The 19,723-nt window shown below is 45.2% G+C and overlaps 1 protein-coding gene across 2 annotated transcripts in view; it reads left to right on the top strand.

Annotated features, from left to right (window-relative positions):
• gpc5b (glypican 5b) overlaps positions 1-19,723 on the top strand; it is a 687,302-nt gene that overhangs the window by 170,456 nt on the left and 497,123 nt on the right. The gene's annotated exons all lie outside the window — the stretch shown is intronic.

Genomic DNA, 19,723 nt, shown 5'->3' with positions numbered 1-19,723 from the left:
TCTCACGCTTTATCTGCACCATTCTCTCTCTTCCAATTTATGTTTGTTACTGTTTGCTTTGCTGCTTATATGAGCATCTCTTTTTCTGTTAGCTTGCATATCTGTCTCTATTTATCTGTTTCTTTGTGTCTTTCCCCCCCATTCCCTTTCTTCCCTCTCTGTCTACTTGTATCCCTGCTTTTATCTTTGTCTCTCTCTTAGAACATAGAACATAGAACATACAGCACAGAACAGGCCCTTCGGCCCACAATGTTGTGCCGATCCTTTGTCCTCTGTCAAGGACAATTTAATCTATACCCCATCATTCTCCTTTATCCATATACCTATCCAAAAGCCTTTTGAAAGTCCCTAAAGTTTCTGACTCAACAACTTCCCCGGGCAAGGCATTCCATGCCTCGACCACTCTCTGGGTAAAGAACCTTCCCCTGACATCCCCCTTATATCTCCCACCCTTCACCTTAAATTTATGACCCCTTGTAACGCTTTGCTCCACCCGGGGAAAAAGTTTCTGACTGTCTACCCTATCTATTCCCCTGATCATCTTATAAACCTCTATCATGTCACCCCTCATCCTTCTCCTTTCTAATGAGAAGAGGCCTAGAATGTTCAGCCTCTTCTCACTTTATCTGTCTGTGTGTGGCTCTGTTTATCTTCATCCTGGTTTATTGTGTCCCTTGCTGGTCTCACTGTTGATCTGTCTGCCTCTCTCTCCTTTCTCTCCCCCCTTCTGCTCTCCCTCCCTTTGCTTTCCCTCCTTTTGTTTACATGCATGCCTGCCTGCCTGCCTCTCTCCTGGTCCTCCTCTATCTCACTAGCTTCCTCTTTTTTTGTACCTTTTTGCTGTAAAGGCTAAATAAGTTTATATCGATCTTGATAAAGCCTTCTGCAGACATAAGCTGCACAGCACAAAATAACCAGCCTGGCTCTTGGACAGATAGACCTCACAGTGTGGGAGACTGTTTGAAGCTAAGACTTTCTTTGTTGAGTTGTCAATATTTGAAACAATGAGAGGCTTGAATCGTAGATGTCAGTCATGGCTCAGTTGGCAGCACTCTTGTCTCTGAAAGACAATTATGGGTTCAAGTCCCACTCTAGAAACTTGAGCACAAAATCTTGGCTGACGTTCCCAGTGTAGTGCTGAGGGATAGCTGCATTGTCAGAGGTGCCGTCTTTCGGATGAGATGTTAAATCAAGGCTCAATTGGGTGTATAAATCCCATGACACTATTTCAAAGAATAGCAGGGGTGTTTGCCCTTGTCACCTGACCATTATTTAACCCTCGTTAAAAACAGATTTTCTGGTCATTTTCACATTACTGTTTGTGGGAGCTTGCTGTGTGCAAATGGGCTGTGTTTCCTACATTACAACCGTGACAGCACTGAGAAAGTACTTTCTTGGCTGTGAGGTGCTGTGAAGGATATCCTGAGGTCATGAAAGGTGTGATAATAAATGCAAGTTCTTGCTTTCTTTCATGGAGTTAGGAAGGTGGGAACAAAATTCAGCTGAAATTTCTGCTCTTGATTGCGGTCCAGGAACCTCCTGCCTCAAAATGTCCATGCTCGGACCTTGGGAGAGGAGTGCTAATCCCCCCGGAACCTACTGCTGCCTAGACTGTAGAAATTCACAGAGTTGGGTGAGGTATCAGAGCCACTGTGGAGTTGCCCTCCAGTATGAATTTGGTATTTTGAGGAGGGAGTGGATGGGGGCAGGGTGGCAGAATTAAATGGAGAGGCATTCATGCTGAAAATATTTGGCTTGCAAGTCAGAATTCTCGGTTGCAAATATGATACTAAATCACAGGGGTTTTGGGGGTAAGGTTTGAAGGTGGGGGAGGGGGGCATGGGAAATGCAAAATCCACCTGACCTGTTACAACAATACTTACAAACGTCTTCAAAAAAATGTGCACTTGTGTACAATCAGGACAGTGGACTCAGCAACAAGACTGTCCCTTTAAATGTGAATGGGATGTTAAGAATGAACAGCAGGCAGAGAACAGAAATTGCACTTTTATTTTTAAGCGGGCCATTTTTCTTCCTTTTGTGATTTTAACTAACCCGGGGTTTTCTCCTTGTGGAGAGTTTTCTAATAGGAATGCATGAGCTGAGATCGCACACAAAGTAAATAAATAAACGAGAAGAACGACCAAGGTGATTTTTTTAACTGTTCTGTGCAAAAAAAAAGTGAGAAGCCTCATTATACCTACTGTGAAGGACCCTGTCAGATCTCTGTGTGCCAGTGCTCTGGATGGCAGTCTTTGAGCTCTGCTATCAAAGCAGGCTCTGAGCAATCTCTTTTTGTTTGTTGGCAGCTCTCCTGGTTTCTGCTTGAGGCTTTAAGGGCTGACTAGCTGCTGCTGGGAGCTGCAAATGCTTGAAGGGTCTGTATGGTTACCAAGCAGCAGACATAGACCGCTTCCAGTGATGTAGAAAAGGCCAGAAGTTTCTTTCTGGCCCAGCTCGTTATCGCTTTTTAACACCTTGTGGCCCCTTCCCCCCATTCCTCCCAAAAAAGATGGGGGAGGGGAGGGGAAGAGTGGGGGGGGGGGGCGGGGGGTGGGTGTTGACACCCAAACAGCAAACATTTCTATCCATTGGGCACGAGGTTTATTCGACAAGTCCAGCTGGCTGAATGAGGTGCTGGTGACTTAACACTTTAAGTGTCCACAGTACAGTGTCACCAATTCGTGCAGAATTATTTCAATTTGTGCAGGAACGTGTCCGTGAGAAACTGGGTAGGTTTCGTGTGAGGTGTCCACTTTTCTGAGGGCAACTGAGCCCCTCCCCCACTTTCCTTCCCCCAGAAGCTACCTCAAAGCCTCTGGACTCTGTCGTGTAGGCTGCCCACAAAGAGCTGCTTCTGGTTAGCTGTAAGAGGCTATGGTAATAGAGTCATTATGGCACAGAAGGAGGCCATTCAGCCCATCAAGTCCATGCCAGGAAGATTTATTTTTCATTCTTTTCCACTTTTCCCTGTCCCCTCACAAAGGACAGTGCCCGCTTTGATTTTACCCTCTTACATTTTCTTCCTTCCTCTCCTGAAGGAGCAGATTCGGTGCTGTAGTTCAGTTTCACTAATGCCAGTCCCTCATGTGTGAACGCTGGCTGATCATCCATGGGAGGTATCAGAGCTTATCCTGATGCTGCCCAGACCTGCCATTTTCTTTCAAGCACATGCACGCAGTCCAGCCGGGGTCACTATATCGATCAGGAGTAGGAACCCTGGCTGTATTTTGATTTTCTTTCCCCTTCTCAAAATTACTGCGGCAAATTGCAGCTGATATAAGTTAGTTCAATCATCCCAGGACCTTCTTGTTTGTCAGGATCAGTGCAGTGCATTTAAACACTGAGCTACAGTCAGAACTCCCTCTCTTGAACTCAGCGATGAGCCTCCCGGAGCTTTGCAGCCCAGTTTGGAAACTCAGTAGAGTTGGGGCCAAGCCTTCATCGTCTTGCACCATAATGTCCCTAACCTGTCTAAGTCTGGGCAGGTTCCGAGCCCAGGATGTGTGAGAACCAGCCCCGACTACACTGGTGAGCTTTTCCTTCGCCACACTAGCCATGCTTGGCACTGCTCTGACTGAGAGCACCAAACTGTCGAGGGACACATGTAGGCCCCTTACGGTGAAGGACAGCATTACAACAACAACTTGCCTTTATGTAATGCCGTCAATGTAGCAAAACGCTTCACAGGACCAGATTAAAATTGGACACCGAGCCACATGAGATATTAGGACAGGTGACCAATAGCTTGGTCAAAGAAGTAGGTTTTAAGGAGCATCTTAAAGAAGGAGCAAGAGGTGGAGAGGATTAGGGAGGGAATTCAATGTGCAGAAGAATGTCTGTGGGTTCAGTACCTTGGTAAGATGCTGAAACCTCTCAGCTTAGCTTCGGCACTAGATTCAGTTGGAAATAGTTGGAAGCTGGATTGAGCTGGAGGATGCCTGGACAAAAGAAAGACTTGGATTTAGATAGCACCCTTCATAACCTCAGAACACTCCAAAGCACTTTACAGCCAATTACATACTTTTGAAGTGTAGCCATTGTTGTAATGTAGGAAACACAGCAAGCTCCCACAAACTGCAAAAACGACCAGATAAATCTGTTTTTAGTGATGCTGCTTGAGGGATAAATATTAACCAGAACACCAGGGTGAACTCCCCTGCGCTTCTTTGAATAGTGCCATGGGACCTTTTACGAGCACCTGAGAGGGCAAACAGGCCTCAGTTTAACATCTCATCCAAAAGACAGTGCCTGACTCCCTCAGTGCTAGCACTGGGGTGTCCACCTGGATTACATGCTCAAGCCTCTGGAGTGGGGTTTGAACCCATAACTGTCTAACTCAGAGGCAAGAGTGCTACCACTGGAGCAATGGCTGACCTAGAGCAGAGTTCTATGCTGACCTGGGTACAGGGAACTTGCTGTCCAATTCCTGGGTCTTAGTTGTAAATTGAGGGTGGATGGAAGTTGTTGTCACTATCCTGGGATTGAGTTGGAAGGTGGGAGGGGGAAGGTAGCCTGCTGATTGCTGTACTGCTGAGGGGTTAATTGAACATTTCCGGTTTAGCTGGTTCTTGCATGGCACTGAGTTGCCAGGATTTCTGTTGGAGAATGGAGCAGATGGCGGGACATGGGCCAGCCTGAGCTTCAGTTGTGAATTAATCAAAGTGCTGGCTGCCTTCAATTCTAGTTCATTTATAATTAATAAAATTCCAAGCCCTCTACCTATTGTTGAATTGAGAGAATGCATTATTAAGTGGCCAGAATCCAATATCTCGACAGTATTCAGACCATCGGTGCCTGCCAGATCAGGGCCTGGGATCTGGGACCTATTCCTTTTCTTAATGAGGAAGACATTCTGATTCAGGTGTTATCCCATCTCATGTGGTGAATAAGCCACAGTCCAAAGTGTATCAGAATTTACCAAAATCAATTGTGCATTTTTGTTGAACTTCAGTGTTCTGAGCTATCTCTCTTTTGTCCTGATTGATTTTCTTTGAGTGGGCCTCAGTCAGGAGAGGAGGTCAGTTCAAGCCAGAGTTCTCCCCAAAGGCCAGTGGAGTTACAACAACCAATCTTTACCAGTTGGGTACAGAGGAGGACTGGCAGAGCCAACGTACACTGCCATTGCTCCCTATTTGGGGATGTGTGTGTGTTTGCACATGGGCACTGAGCTCTGCTTGTGCAAACATGAGTCATATTATGTAAGAAGAGTTTAATGGCAGCTTGGCTTTTCTTCAGACTGGAGTTATACCACGGTGAGGCATGAGATTTGGGGTGGGGATGAGAGGTGATGTAACAACACGTTTTTCCATAATGCACTCTGCAGTCAGATCATGATTTGATGGTCGAGTTACATTACCAGTGCAATAGTATAAATGTTCTTTCTGGTGCTGCTCACCAGTGCTGTGGCCTGGTTCTTAGGAGATGTGCTCAGCTGACCTGAGCTTGGTCCCATTGCTGTGTTGTAATTAGTTTCTCAGCCCCTTTCCTTGCTGCAGAGTTTGTCATTTTTACAACATTCTTCATTTACCGATCACTTCCAATCTTGATGCCAATCTTAGCTGTCATGTTGACACTTTAACACAGGCCCCCAGAGCAGGGGATTCAGTATTTCCACCATGAAATCAACCAGTTCATCAACTGAGAGTTGTCTGGTGGGCATTGGAGTGCTAACAGGTGACGCAACACAGTGATGGGATGTGAGTTTGCTTCTGTTATCTCATAGGTGTCTCCAGTCCCAGTGATGGCCATGTCACTGCAGGAACCAGCAAGAGAAGGCTGGCACTGCCGGACCAAGAAGGACAATAGAAATCAACTGTTGCAGTACATCTCTCTGCAACCACACCAGAGCTAGAATCTTGGGAACATTTCCTTCACTATCCTCCTCCCCCATTAACTTCCCAACCACAGTTTGGAGCATTCACCATGGAGGACCAGGGAATGGGGCGAACAATTGGAATGAGTCTTCTTCTCAACAGAAAATCCCCACGCAACCTTTGTTCTCCATGGCATTCTCCATTTTCCTGTCCTGAAGTTGCAGACTTGTGATGTGGAACCTCAGTAAATGTTGACTGTCCAGTACCTCATCCCAGTGACTCATTGCATGTGTAAGCTTCGATAGTGAGTGTCATTAGATCATTGAGGGATCACCAGCTGAGTCCAAGCCTGTCCTTACCCAATGTCTGCATATGGACACTTTGCGGCAGGGCCTGGAGCTGACAGACATGGCTGCATTCTTTATTTCTCTCCACAGCCCAGTGAGCTGAGGCTGATTGTACCACCCGAGTCGCTGCTCCTTCTGGGATCAGTGACAACTGTGGAATAGAACCTGAGACCTTCTGGCTGGCAAGGCCCCCAGCTATCTATGGACTGATGAGTCACAGCAACACTACACCAGCACTGAAATGCAGCTAGGTGCCACACTGGGAGATTGTTGCAGCAAAGGCTATGTAGAGACATGCCAGTCAATGGTACAAGAATTTGAATGCCGCTATCCTTGGAGGTGTGAATGCAGCATGCGATGTTAGCTTTGCTCAGTGCAGGCATGCTGTGTGTTCACACAGGAAATGCAGCTCTCTCCCTGTCACTTGTCACCAGGAGCCAATGGTGCGGCCAAACACATTGAATGAACCAACGACTCCTCGGTCCAAACAATCAGTGTTCCTGCTCCCGATCGCTATCCAGTGAGCCCTCCCTGTGTGGTTTGGTATTAGCTGCAATGCCCCACATGGCCAAATAGCCTACTGATCCTCACTGGCTAACCTCAGACAGAAAGAATAGCCATTGGGTTAAGTACAGAAGTGCTGCTGGTACCCATGTGACCAAACCCATGCAAGAATTAATGTCACTTCTGCCTAATAGAGTGACCATTCTTTGTTTGTGAGCTTAGACAGCTGACTATATCAACAATGGGTGGGGGGGGGGGGACATCACAACGATGGGTGGGGGGGGCCTGAGCCTGTCCTCACCAAATCCTACACAAACATACTGTGCATAGGCACAACCGCAGCATGGGGATTGAGAGAGTGGTGTGACATGAGATATGTCCCCTTTTACCCTCTCCTTCCCCATTTTGATCCGAGTATTGCCTCAATGTCCCTCTAATGTGTTTGTAGCGTACAGGATTCTGAGTATGTTTCTCTGGAATATACAGCATATTGTGCAATTCCTTACATTATGCTGATAAAGGTGCTTCTCCAGCTTGGTTTTTTTGCTTCATAACTTTTCGTGGTCAACTGGATCACTATTTTCAAACCTTGCAAATAAACTGCGTGAACAAGAGGTGTCGGAATTAAACTCCCTGTCAGCGTCTGGGGTCAGGATTCACACTCATTGAATTAACACGTGGTTTCTCCTGGCAGGATTATTCCCTTTAATTCACTCCAAAGCATTGCTTAGTATGAACACCAGAAGCCACCCAATTGAGATCTGTAACAGAATAAGACTACACCACCACAGTCTATGTAAAAAGAGAAGTTGCCAGAGATTATTTAATTGCTGTAATCGTGTTGTATAGCTCAGCTGAGTTACAAGCCAGATCATTTTGCACTCGTGGTATATGATGCCTTAATTAGATTCCAGTCTGTAACTCACTCCCAGGTCTCTATTCTATATGTAAACCACCCAAACCCCTCGATTAGATTCCAGACTGCAATTCACTCCCAGGTCTCCATTATTCTATATGTAAACCACCCAAAACCCTTGATTAGATTCCAGTCTGCAACTCACTCCCAGGTCTCCATTATTCTATATGTAAACCACCCAAACCTCCAATTAGATTCCAGTCTGTAACTCACTCCTAGGTAATCATTGACATCCACAGGGAGTCTGTCATCATGCGTTACGACCAGGTGAGAAAGGGATCTAGGGGTTCCTCTCAGCTTTCACCTGGTCTTACTGTAACAGAGGTTAATTTTAAACACACTGTTTTTAGCTCCCCCTTGGTGAATCCTTGTTCGCCACTTGCCAATTATAAGGCAAAGAAACCAGCACAAACAGTTTTTCTTAGGTTTGAAGAAGAAAGGTTGAAATTTATTAAAATTAAACTTAGACTCTAATTTGGTTAACAGCTACGGATACATGACACGCCCACACTAGCATACATACGCGATACACACATGCAGATAGAGACAGAAGAAATAAAGTAGAAACGTTTGAGGCAATCTCTGAAGAGGGTTTTTGTTATGAATCTTCAAACTCACTGTAGAGTCCTTGATTGTAGGTAGATCTTGCTTTTCGTTGGGGCCCAGTATTCTTCTTAAACCTTGTTCACTGTAGGAGACTTTTCTCTCTCGGGGTTCATGTGTCTTTAATGGATTTGGAGTTCTGTGAGAAAGAGCAGGGAGCAGACAGGAGAGATCTTCTCAGTGCAGGAGCAAACAGTCTTTCTGTGGCTAGTTCAAAAGACGCTGGCACAGCCAGTTAGTCATGTGACAAACTGGTCTAACCAGTCCTGGATTGTATCACCTTAGCGTTCTCTGGATTGCTCCTCCTACACGCATTACCTGGTGATCAAGATCCATTGTGGGTTGAATGTGTCAGGGAATGGTCCTTTGTCCTTCCAAGCGCTGTCTGTTAATATGTCTTTTCCAGCCACCGCTGGTCTGTTGAACAAGTCATTTCCTCACTCCAGCAACATTTTAAAATCAATGTTCATGACAAAATTAATGTGCCTCATTCTTGGCAGGTGGAGGCCTAGCATGACACATGTCAAATACATCATCGTAATTTTTTCTTGCAAAAGGCAAATAAAAGATGAAGTGATTTTTGCTGTTTCATGATCCTGAAGTGCTTGTTGCGGGATTTCTGTTCTGGCTTGCAGCAACTGGTTGAAGTTGCAGGTCAAGTAGTCGCACTAAAGCACTCAACAAGCCCTGACTCCTGCCTTGTTGGAGGGCAAGGTGACACAAGGGTACATGTCTGGAACTAGCTGGAGAAAGCTAGTTTGTCAAAGGAAAATTGGCCTGTTCTGTTCCAGCTCGCCATGGTGCTCTTCATAAGTAGAAAATTATAAGACTGAGGGCAATAGTAAGTTCAGGTGCCAATTGGATTGAGCCAATACATTTAATGACAAGAATCTGATAGCATTGTGAAAAATTGCCTTCATTCAATGTTGATGAATGGCTTTTTGACCTAAAGTAATGAGTGATGCAATCGTCTGCTGCTAGGATGCACAAGTTCCCCCATCCCTCCCCACCCAGATCAAAGAATAGGGTCCAGCCTGGGATAGTGATTTTGATTGACAGCTATTTATGAGGCTTTGTGAGAGGTATGGAAAGCTCACTGATTTGCTGTAGTCTTCTTTGATGGATAGCTCAGCTTTCTGGGTCCTCCTCCTAAAGAATTATGTTACAATCTGTTTTTAGTCAGTGGATAGTGTTTGAATCTCATAGCCGATAGGTGGAGAAGAGACTTTCATTGACAAACTTTTATGGCGGATTGACAGGATTATAGTGAGAAACTTTGCTTACAGTTTGCATTTAGCAAAGAAGCAAGTGGCATCATTATTATTTTTACATGGTCAAGAAAGATGGAGGAATGTATATTTCAGTGTGTTACAGTGTTTATTGTTCACTCATCTAGTTGTAACTAAAAATACTTGTTAATCCTAAACCAGTGTGCTGAATTGATAAGAATGTAGACCCAGTCTGCTGCCCGGAGACGGTTGGCATTCGAGCAGCCAGGATATAGAGTGAAAGTTCTCTTACAATCCCTGATTCTATTGGTCTTGCCATTGTTTTCTGAGAGACTGGGAAGAAAAGGCACACTCCGGGTCATAGACAAAGCCAGGTTCACTTAGTGACTGGTGAAGAGGTACCAGAGAAAATATCCTGTGCAATAACTGAAAAATGTAGCAATTCCTTATTAATAGATGGCTTAGTCATCAGAGAGCATACAGCTGTCTATATCTCTGCCTGTCAACTCATGTATACATTTTAAATAACCTGTTTCAGTTATCATTTCACTTAATTGCTTTCTGAATACAGGCATTAGCAGTCTTCTTGTGGACTGGACTGACCATATGTTGGCCTCCATTTTGAGGGAGACAGCTTCCATTTTAATCCAGCCATTTGAAATACCATGGCAGGGACCTTGTTTTATCAAACCATGTCAGTGACTACTGAGCTACAATGACTACTAATAATTATTTCTTGGGTAATTTAGTCCGATTGGGCACTCAAAGGTAATATGGTCTGATGTCAGTCAGCATGGGACTTATGGGTAATGTGGTCTAGTGTCACACACTTACAGCTGATAGAGTAATATAGTCTAAAGTCTGAGGACTCCTGGGTTAATGTAGTCTGATCTGACATAGCTCAAGCTTGTTGGGTTAATGAAATCCAATAACATCCACTCTGGGAATTCATGGGTTAATGCAGTCTGATGTCATTTGCCCTTTAGACACAGATAGAATGTAGTGTACAAATGTGTATTGGCAACCCAGTCTCTCAATTAAGCTTTCTTTTAAAAAAAAAAGCTAAGTATTATGGATAGGTATTTAGAAATTTTTCTTCTCTGATTTTACTCCCCTTTTTCCATTGTCTGTTGGGAATGCTAAGGTTTCCTGGGCACACACATTACTTGATCTCTCAGAGAGTCCATTCCTCATTTTTGAGCCTAGACAGTGAACATTAACAAGCTGTTCAACCATCACAATATTATGGTTAAACCTGCTATGGTCTTCACTAAAGTCTTATTGCAGTTTGTACAGCTTACCGTATCATGGACTGTACCCAGCTATTTAACCTCCTTCCACAGTCCACTACCACTCCGTCAAGCAAATCTTCAGAATATTCATCCAGCCTTATGTTCCCTTATTCATTCAAGCTAGCTGCTTCCACAGAACATCCCTGCTCCCTTCCCTGCCCCACCAGCACAGGAGACGTTGGGTTGAATTTACTGTTCTTGTCGTGGGTCACAGCGGTGGACCCAGAAGTGGGTGCCATTATCACCTATGATGCGTGCAGCTGGCCGACCACAATTATACGGCACGGGGCCCGTTGTATTGCACAATGGGGGTGGGATCTGCGGCGCTGAATGCAGGGCACCCGAGATATAGCCCACTAAACTCTTGCACCCAACACAATTCTGACCTTTGCAGAGTGACCCCTTACTCTGCCCACTGGGCCCTTGCAACCATTAGTATGCCCACCAGACCCTCTTACCTGAGACCAAGCCCACTCATACAGAGTGCACAGCACTGCATGCTGATAGTGGTCTCCATACACCCCTCTTCCCCTGTCCACTGCTCCCCATGACTGCCTTCCTGTTGCAGCGGCCGGGAATCCGTAGGCACGTGAGGGCCGCCCATTGTCCACTTGATTCTAAGCCCCCCCCTCCCCCCCATTGAATTATTATCAGTTGCATGCAAATGTATTATAACTATCTGTTCTACAATTTAAGTTGCAGTCCCATCGCTTTGGGGCAGTGACACCGCTTTGGTGCTTACCTGCTGCTGATTAAATCTGGTACCGACATCACAATGTTGGATTTCCAGGCGGACGCGTCTGATGCTATTCTCCATCCCCCCCCATGCCTCCATTCGCGCTCCAAATGGCCTCATAAATCCAGACCATCATGTCCAATGGAGTATTTGACCAACCCGGTTTACACCTACCCTGACAGCCTCCAGTGTAGATCTCAATCAACTGTTGTCATAGGGAGTCTGATTCCCATCCCCTGCTCTGTTGAGGAAAAGTTTCTCTAATCAGAAGTGACAGACCATTAACAACAGCACTTCATGGCCTGTGCTTCTCTGTTGTTAAGTGGGTGGGGGTGGGGGGGAAGGGGAGGGGGTGTGGTGGGAAGAGCCAGTGATTCTCTCTCTTGATTGTTATCTAGTGACATTCTGCTGGGAAGTGCTTGCGTATGTGTGTGAGAGATATGGGTATGTTTGGAGATGTAGATGTCAGGTGAGGACAGGACAGTTTGTGATGCCCACTTAGTTGAATATGCTGCCAACTGTGACTATCAATTTAAAAAAAATTTGTTCCTAGGATGTAAGTGTCGCTGGCTGGGCCAGCATTTGTTGCCCATCCCTAATTGCTCTTGAGAAGGTGATGGTGAACAGCCTTCTTGAATAGCTGCAGTCCATGTGGGGTAGGTACACCAACAGTGCTGTTAGGAAGGGAGTTCCAGGACTTTGACCCAGCGACAGTGAAGGAACAGCGATATAGTTCCAGGTCAGGATGGTGTGTGACTTGGTGGCGTTTGCATCTGTCTTTTGTCCTTGTCCTTCTAGGTAGTAAAGGTTGTGGGTTTGGAAGGTGCTGTTGAAGGATCCTTGGTGAGTTGCTGCAGTGCATCTTGTAGATGGTGCACACTGCTGCCACTGTGTGCCAGTGGTGGAGGGAGTGAATACTGAAAGTAGTGAATGGAGTGCCAATCAAGCGGGCTGCTCTCTCCTGGATGGTGTTGTGCTTCTTAAGTGTTATTGGAGCTGCACTCGTTCAGGCAAGTGGAGAGTATTCCATCACACTCCTGACTTGTGGCTTGTAGATGGTGGACAGGCATTGGGAGACTGGAGGTGAGTTACTCGCCACAGAATTCCCAGCCTCTGACCCGCTCTTGTAGCGACAATATTTATTTGGCTGTTCCAGTTCAGTTTCTGGTCAATGATGATTCCAGGATGTTGATAGTGGGGGATTCAGTGATGGTAATGGCATTGGATGTCAAAGGGAGATGGTTAGATTCCCTCTCGTTGGAGATGGTCATTCCCTTGCACTTGTGTGTCCTGAATGTTACTTGCTACTTATCAGCCCAAGCCTGAATGTTGTTCAGGTCTTGCTGCATGCGGGCACAGACTGCTTCAGTATTGGAGGAGTTGCGAATGGTACTGAACACTGTCCAATCATCAGCGAACATCCCTACTTCTGATCTTATGATGGTGCAATGGGTGTTTAATTGCAAAAAAAGGAACCTCCCCGCCCCATGTTTGAATCTTTATCCTCTGATTTAATTTACTTGTCAGAAACTGGGTTCAAAGTAGCAGCTGGTCGTTAAAAACTAATTGAGGTTGCCAAAAGATTAATTGAGGAGTTCAGAGAGAATGCCAGTCTCGTCACCTCCTCACAGCTTCTTGCTATTGGCAGATACCTGTGAGCAAGTGACCGGCCCACTCTGCCTACCAGTCACCTTCTTAAACCAGAGAGACCACTGGTCACCTTCTTAAACCAGAGAGACCACTGGTCACCTTCTCTGGCCTGCATGGGTATACAGTGCATGGCATTTAGGCTGGAAAAAAAGTAGAGACATGGAGGAAATATGTAAAACACCTTCTTACTTCGTATAAAATATATTCTGCACAGTCCTTACAGCCCAGAGATACTTTGCCCGTTTTGAACCTAATGAATTGCAGGTGTCTTACGCTTCCAATTATACATAATAAACTGGAAGCTGAGGAGCAAATTTAGTCCTTGCATGTCAGAGAAGGAAAGTTTATATTTATGCAGTGCCTTTCATTACTTCAGGGTATCGCAAAACACTTTACAGCCTGTAAAGTACTTTTTGAAGTATAGTCACTTTTGTAATTTAGGGAACACAACAGCCAATTTACACACAGCAAGCTCTCACAAACAGCAATGTGATAATTTTGAAGTGTTTTATGGATAAATATTGGCCAGGACACTGGGGTGAACTCCCCTGCTCTTCTTCGACATAGTGCCATTGGTTCTTTTATGTCCACCCTAGATGGTTTAACACCTCATTTGAAAGATAGCGCCATTGATAGAGCAGCACTTCCTCGGTACTGCAATGGGAGTGTTAGCCGAGATTATGTGCTCAAGTCTCTGGAGTTGGAATCAAACCCAAAACTCTCTGACTCACAGGCAATTGGTGCTATCTCTGAGACCTAGACAGTGCTATATTTAAATAAAACAACTTATTTAATACAGCTGAACTATTTGGGGTTTTGCAGTGCGAGACATTTCAATCTACAGTCTGCGCTGATATCATAGAATGGCTACAGCACAGGAGAAGGCCATTTGGCCCATTGTGTCTATTCTGGCTCTCTGCAACAGCAACTCACCTAATCCCACTCCGCTGCCTTTTCCCGTAGCCCTGCAAATTTTTTTCTCTTCAGATAAGTATCCAGTAGACAGATATTTGGTCTCTCAGGGCATCACGGAATATGGGGAGCAGGCGGGAAAGTGGAGTTGAAGCCCAAGAAAAGCCATGATCATATTGAATGGCAGGGCAGGCTCGACGGGCCATGTGGTCTACTGCTACCCCGATTTCTTATGTTCACATTTGAAGGCAATCTTGGAATCTGCTTCTGCCGTACTCTCAGGCAGTGCATTCCAGAACCTAACCACTTGCTGCATAAAAAAGCTTTTCCTCATGTCGTCATTGCTTATTTTGCCAATCACCTTCAATCAATGTCCTCTGGTTCTTGACCCTTCTGCAAACAGGAACAGTTTCTCCTTATCTACTCCATCCAAATCCCTCATGATTTTGAACACATCTATTGAATCTCCTCTTAATTTTCTCTTTAAAGAGAACAGCCCAACCCCTCCAATCTATCCTTGTAACTGAAGTCTCTTATCCCTGGAACTATTCTCGTAAATCTTTTCTACACCTTTCTAAAGCCTTCATATCCTTCCTAAACTGTGGTGCCCAGAATTGGACACAATACTCCAGTTGAGGCTGAACCAGTGTTTTATAAAGATTCATCATAACTTCCTTGCTTTTGTACTCTCTGCCCCTGTTTATAAAGCCCAGAACCCCATACACTTTACTAACTGCTTTCTCAACCTCCCCTGTCACCTTCAATGATTTCTGAAAACAATCCCCACGCCCTTCTGCTCCTGTACCCCCTTTAGAATTGTATTCGTTATATTGTCTATCCTCATTCTTCCTACCGGAATGTATCACTTCATACTTCCCGTTGTTAAATTTTGTCTGCCTTGTATCTGGTCATTCCACCAGCCTCTCTATATCCTCTTAAATTTATCATTAAACTCCTCACAGTTCACAATACCTGATGTTAATAATCAGGACACTTCCATAGTGTTAGCGTTCCTTAGGTAAGAAAGGAGAAGATCCTGCCCACTCTCCAGTCACAGCTGCCAGGAAGTACACGTGTGGGTATCAAGTAAAGGGCAGGATGTGTCTCACCTGTGTTATTTCCAATGGTCAAATTGCCTGCAGACGGTTGATCTATTTTTGTCAGTGTTGATTGGGGGAGGAATGTCGACCTGGCCACCAGAAGAACTTCGTCGAAGGAGGATCTTTAACATCCAACTAAACAGGTGGACGGAGCTTCGAGTTCAACGTCTTATCTAAAGGACAACACTTCAAACAGTGCCGCTCTCCCTTCGTAATGCACTGCAGTGTCAGCCTAGATTGCGTGTTCAAGTCCTGGACTGGGACTTGAACCCACATCCTTTTGACTGGAAGGGACAGTTCAACCAACTGATCCATGAAGTGAATGCTCCTGTTTGATTTTCTACAGCTGTAACTTTCTGAAACTTCTGAGTGGGAACAGGATGGTTACTGGGTTGAACTGGCCTGTTTTGTGTCTCATAATGAAATGGAATGCTGTGATGACTCTTTTTATTTTCCAGTCAATCCATTTGGAAAAGACAGAGAATGTCACAGAACTGCCTGCAGTTCATGGCTGGCTTAAGGCACACTCACTGGGTTGGACTTTCAAAAGCTGGTAGGGTCAGGACCAGGTGTGGATTTAAAAATCGCAGTCCTGGAGGGCATCCCTGGATCCTGACACCTCCGATACAGACTCTAATTTTTAAAGTGAAGGTGGTGGAGAGGGAGGATGTGGAAGGGAACTCGGAACTCACTTGCTTCCAATTTTCAGCCCTTTAAGCTCCTAGAGGAGCTTGTTAAGGGGCCGGGGAGGTGGGGACTGCAATTTTCAAATAGGATTCCAGTAAACCCGAACTGTCTGGAGCAGGTTCGTGCAGAGCTGTTGGCTTCACAGCAGGGTGAAGGGCAACTCTTTTTTTAGGTTGATAATTATGTGGCCCTTGGGGATCTTGTGCTGGATCATGTCCATTACCTCATTTTGGACATTTGAACACCGTTTTCTTTTAGGCTTCTGGCCCTCTAAGGAGCTGCCTGCTCTCTTTGGCAAGGCTGCAGGAGGTCCCATCATGGCTGCCGTCTGCCTTTGCTGCTTACACTCTGCAGGCAGCTCCCACCTCCTGGAGACACTCAGGGTGACTAATTGGACACTGAACTTGCCTCCTGCCCAAAATGTCTGTTATCTTTCCTACTCCACTCTCCTTGGCATAACCACTCTTCACAGTGCGTACAACTTCAGTCTCAAGACATTCCCTGATTCGACCTGATCCCACCCCCTCCCCCACCCCCCACTCCGGGCACTTGCGAAGTGGAGGACTGCCTCATGTAATCACCCATTCTGCTCAATCGCAGTGAACAGGTGAAAGCCTAGGCAAAGTTCGGGACGGTATTTTGAGGAGACCATTTCCCCGCCCCCAGGGGCCTTTCCTCCTCATCCAGCCCTCTGGCTGAGATAGAGTAGGACATACTGGTTTTAACTCTCAGATACTTTTGTCTGAATGCACCATCTCAGATATTTGTCAGAATGTATGCTGCATTTGTCAGCTAGTGTTCTAAAAAATAATGCTTTAATTTCTCACAGTAATAAATTATCTGGTTCACATTCAATGTGGGAAATAAGTTATTTCCTTCAGTTACAGAATGCTGTGATCTGAAATTTAGCAGGCCAACAAAATATTTATGGACTTCCTGAGTACACTTGTTGTTTGCGTATCGTTCCTTTTTTTATATTAGAAAGAGCTTACATTCCTGTAGCACCTTTCGTGACCCCAGACGTCCCAAAGCGCTTCACAGCGAATGAAGTACCTTTGAAGTGTAATCACTATTTTAATATAGGAAAATACCAGAGCTAATCTGCACACAGCTGGATAGTATAATGGGAGAGTCAGTGTACATACATGAGATAGAAAGGAATAGAAGGTTATGCTGAGAGGATGTGAGGAGGTTCGTGTGGAGCATAAACACTGGCATGGACCTGTTGGGCCAAATGAGACGTTTGTGTGCTGTATAATTCTATTGATAAAGGGACAAGCTTCAAGAGGTTAACTGACTGTCTCTTGCCCCCTGACACCCTTTATGTGTTTACTGATGGCCCATATTCTGAATCCATGCTCCTAACATGGAGTCTTCCCCATGGGAAGTGGAGTTGCGTTGCTCCTACTACTGCCCTGGCTGAGAACAGCCACTTTGGCACAGACTGGAGCTTGCAACCTTTCAGTCTGATTGACCCTGCACCACATGGGGACATGTACATTTTTCAGCAAAGTATTTGTGGAATTAGGATCAATCAATAAACCAGCAGTGATTATATGTGAACTAGACCTCGACAGTGATTGCCGCCAGCACATAAACCCAACCTTCTATCACAATATACATTGTTTCTCAATGAATTATTCATGGCTTGACTCAGGTTTGTTTTGAAGGTTGGAGAATACTTCAATGTACACAAGTCAGATGCATTGCTGTTTCACTGGTTTTTGCCAATGGTCCCTGCTTCTGGACCTGGTGCTTCAATCTGCATCTTCTCGCACCCTGACCAGATTCACCATGTTATCAAGACCCTCTCCTGCGCTCCTACAGAATTGGAATTGGATCTATTGAAGAAAACAGCCGGCAGGGCTATGGGACAATGGTCAAGATCAGGAGAGGCCTCTCCACAACTCTGGAAACAATTACCTTTGAGTGGAAATGATGCATGAAAAATAGAGGGAGTTGCAGGCAATTCATTAGCTTATAGTTGTTTCTTCTTGGCATATGCCCAGATCCCGGTATCGTGCATTGTGCACTCTTTTTATTTTCCAAATTTGCCTCCCATCCTGAAGGTGATGACTCCTGCTGGAGTACCACTGCAATGGCGGGTTTTCTATTTTGAGCATGAGCAACAAGTGTTGGCAGGTTGTTCAACTGTGGATGTCATGCCAAGCCTGATCCTATCCTTACGCCATGTCCTTACATGAAAGGCGGAATGGGCTTGAGGGGTTGAAGGCCCTGCTGTTACTCATGTATTGCACAGAGATGGATGATCAGAATGTATCAATGCAACAGTGGCAATTTTTTTTTCACTATCTTGGGGCTAGAGACACTGAGGCCAATGGTAGCAACTCCTCCTCAACCAACCCTGGCCTCTTGCGCAATACCCACTCCCTTCACTCCACCATTGCCTTCAGCCGCCCTCCCAAACACCTTCTCCTCTCCAACTCTATCTATCTTTTTAGGAATCTGCTTAAAACCTATCTCTTTGACCAAGCATTTGGCCACCTACCCTAATATCTCCTTCATTAGCTCTGTATTTGATTACACTCCTGTGTAGCGCCTTGGGACTTTTTATTACGTTGATTGCTCTATATAAATGCAAGTTGTTGTTGGGGTTGCACAGGGATAAATGTGGCAGAATTCCCCCTCAGGTATGGGTTGGGTAGTGTCCATAATTGAGTGGGTTTTCTATGGACTGTGGAGGAACAGGCTCGATGGGTTAAGTGCCTTTTCCCTTCCTGCCTTCTATCCTTCTGTATGGGTTTTCGTAATCTTTCGTAATGCTTTAGATCTGAGATTGGTTACATCTGCGAGTGTTATAAAATGTTGTGGTTTCTTCATTAACAAGGGAGCCAGAGACAGCAGACAACATAGCATCAAAAAGCACACAGTATTGGGAGAGCGATTTGTATGATTTGTTTAATCTGTTTTTTTTTTCAAAGTATCCAGTGAGGCCCTTGCTGTGGGGAGTTCAACTTCGTTAACAATGAAACTAAAAATCTTATAGAGCAAAATAGGATGTGTTACTGCAATAAAAGTATCGGAGAGAGAGTATCTTGTATGTTTTCCATCTGAGCAGGAAGCTTAAACAATGTGTGTTCCATCAAAAGTTATGATCTTTCGGCGAGCATTTGTAATTCCCTTCTAATGGAAGTGAATAAGAGGGGTTTTGTCAAATGAATATTGTCAGAAACATTTGTTAAATGTCCTAGGCTTTTGTTTCCCAGACTGGACCAAGACCCAGCATTGAGGATATGTTACATTTGGATTGACTTGTGCAGCATTTTCTTGTCTTGGTTTGGAGGCACTGGGAAGACGATGACCCAGAGTCCTTCCTTTCCTGTACAATGTGACTAGTAACACTGAGAGATATTCCAGCTTTGAATATAGAAAATGTGTGCATAAAAAACATCGGGAGGGGTGTGCTTCAATTTCCATTATCGTCACACATTCTACCTTTGACCTTGAGAAGTGATTGACTGCACTGTCAAAAGCCCTTCACCTGTATAAATACAGAGGAATTCCCCTCTCATCTGTTCTTCAGGCATAAGAGGTGCAGACGTCATAAGAAGTTTAGGGACGAGAGCAGTCAGCTCAGCCCCTCGAAAATGCACTGCAATTCAATGGCTGACCTGCGGTTCAATTCCATTTACCTGCCCTTGAGCGATATCTGGGGTTCTCTGAATGACCGGGTGTTTCCTGGAATTAGAGGTACCTCTCTCTGAGTTGCACCTCTAGCAGTTGGGAAATCAGCTATTCATGTTTCCCACTGCAGTGCCCTCCCCACCTCATACTGGAGTGCCACCACAAAGAGCCATGACCACACACAGTGCAGTTGGAAGGGGGCTGGAGAGTTGGCAGTTGGAAGGCTTGGGATTCTCAGGTGTTCATTCAAGGAGTCCCTGAACTCAGAAGGGGTCTGAAATTGGTG

Source organism: Heterodontus francisci, chromosome 11 (genome assembly GCF_036365525.1).
Source record: "Heterodontus francisci isolate sHetFra1 chromosome 11, sHetFra1.hap1, whole genome shotgun sequence".
Lineage (NCBI taxonomy): Eukaryota > Metazoa > Chordata > Chondrichthyes > Heterodontiformes > Heterodontidae > Heterodontus > Heterodontus francisci.
The sequence above is the reverse complement of the archived record's forward strand: the minus strand, read 5'-3'. Positions and strand labels throughout refer to the sequence as shown.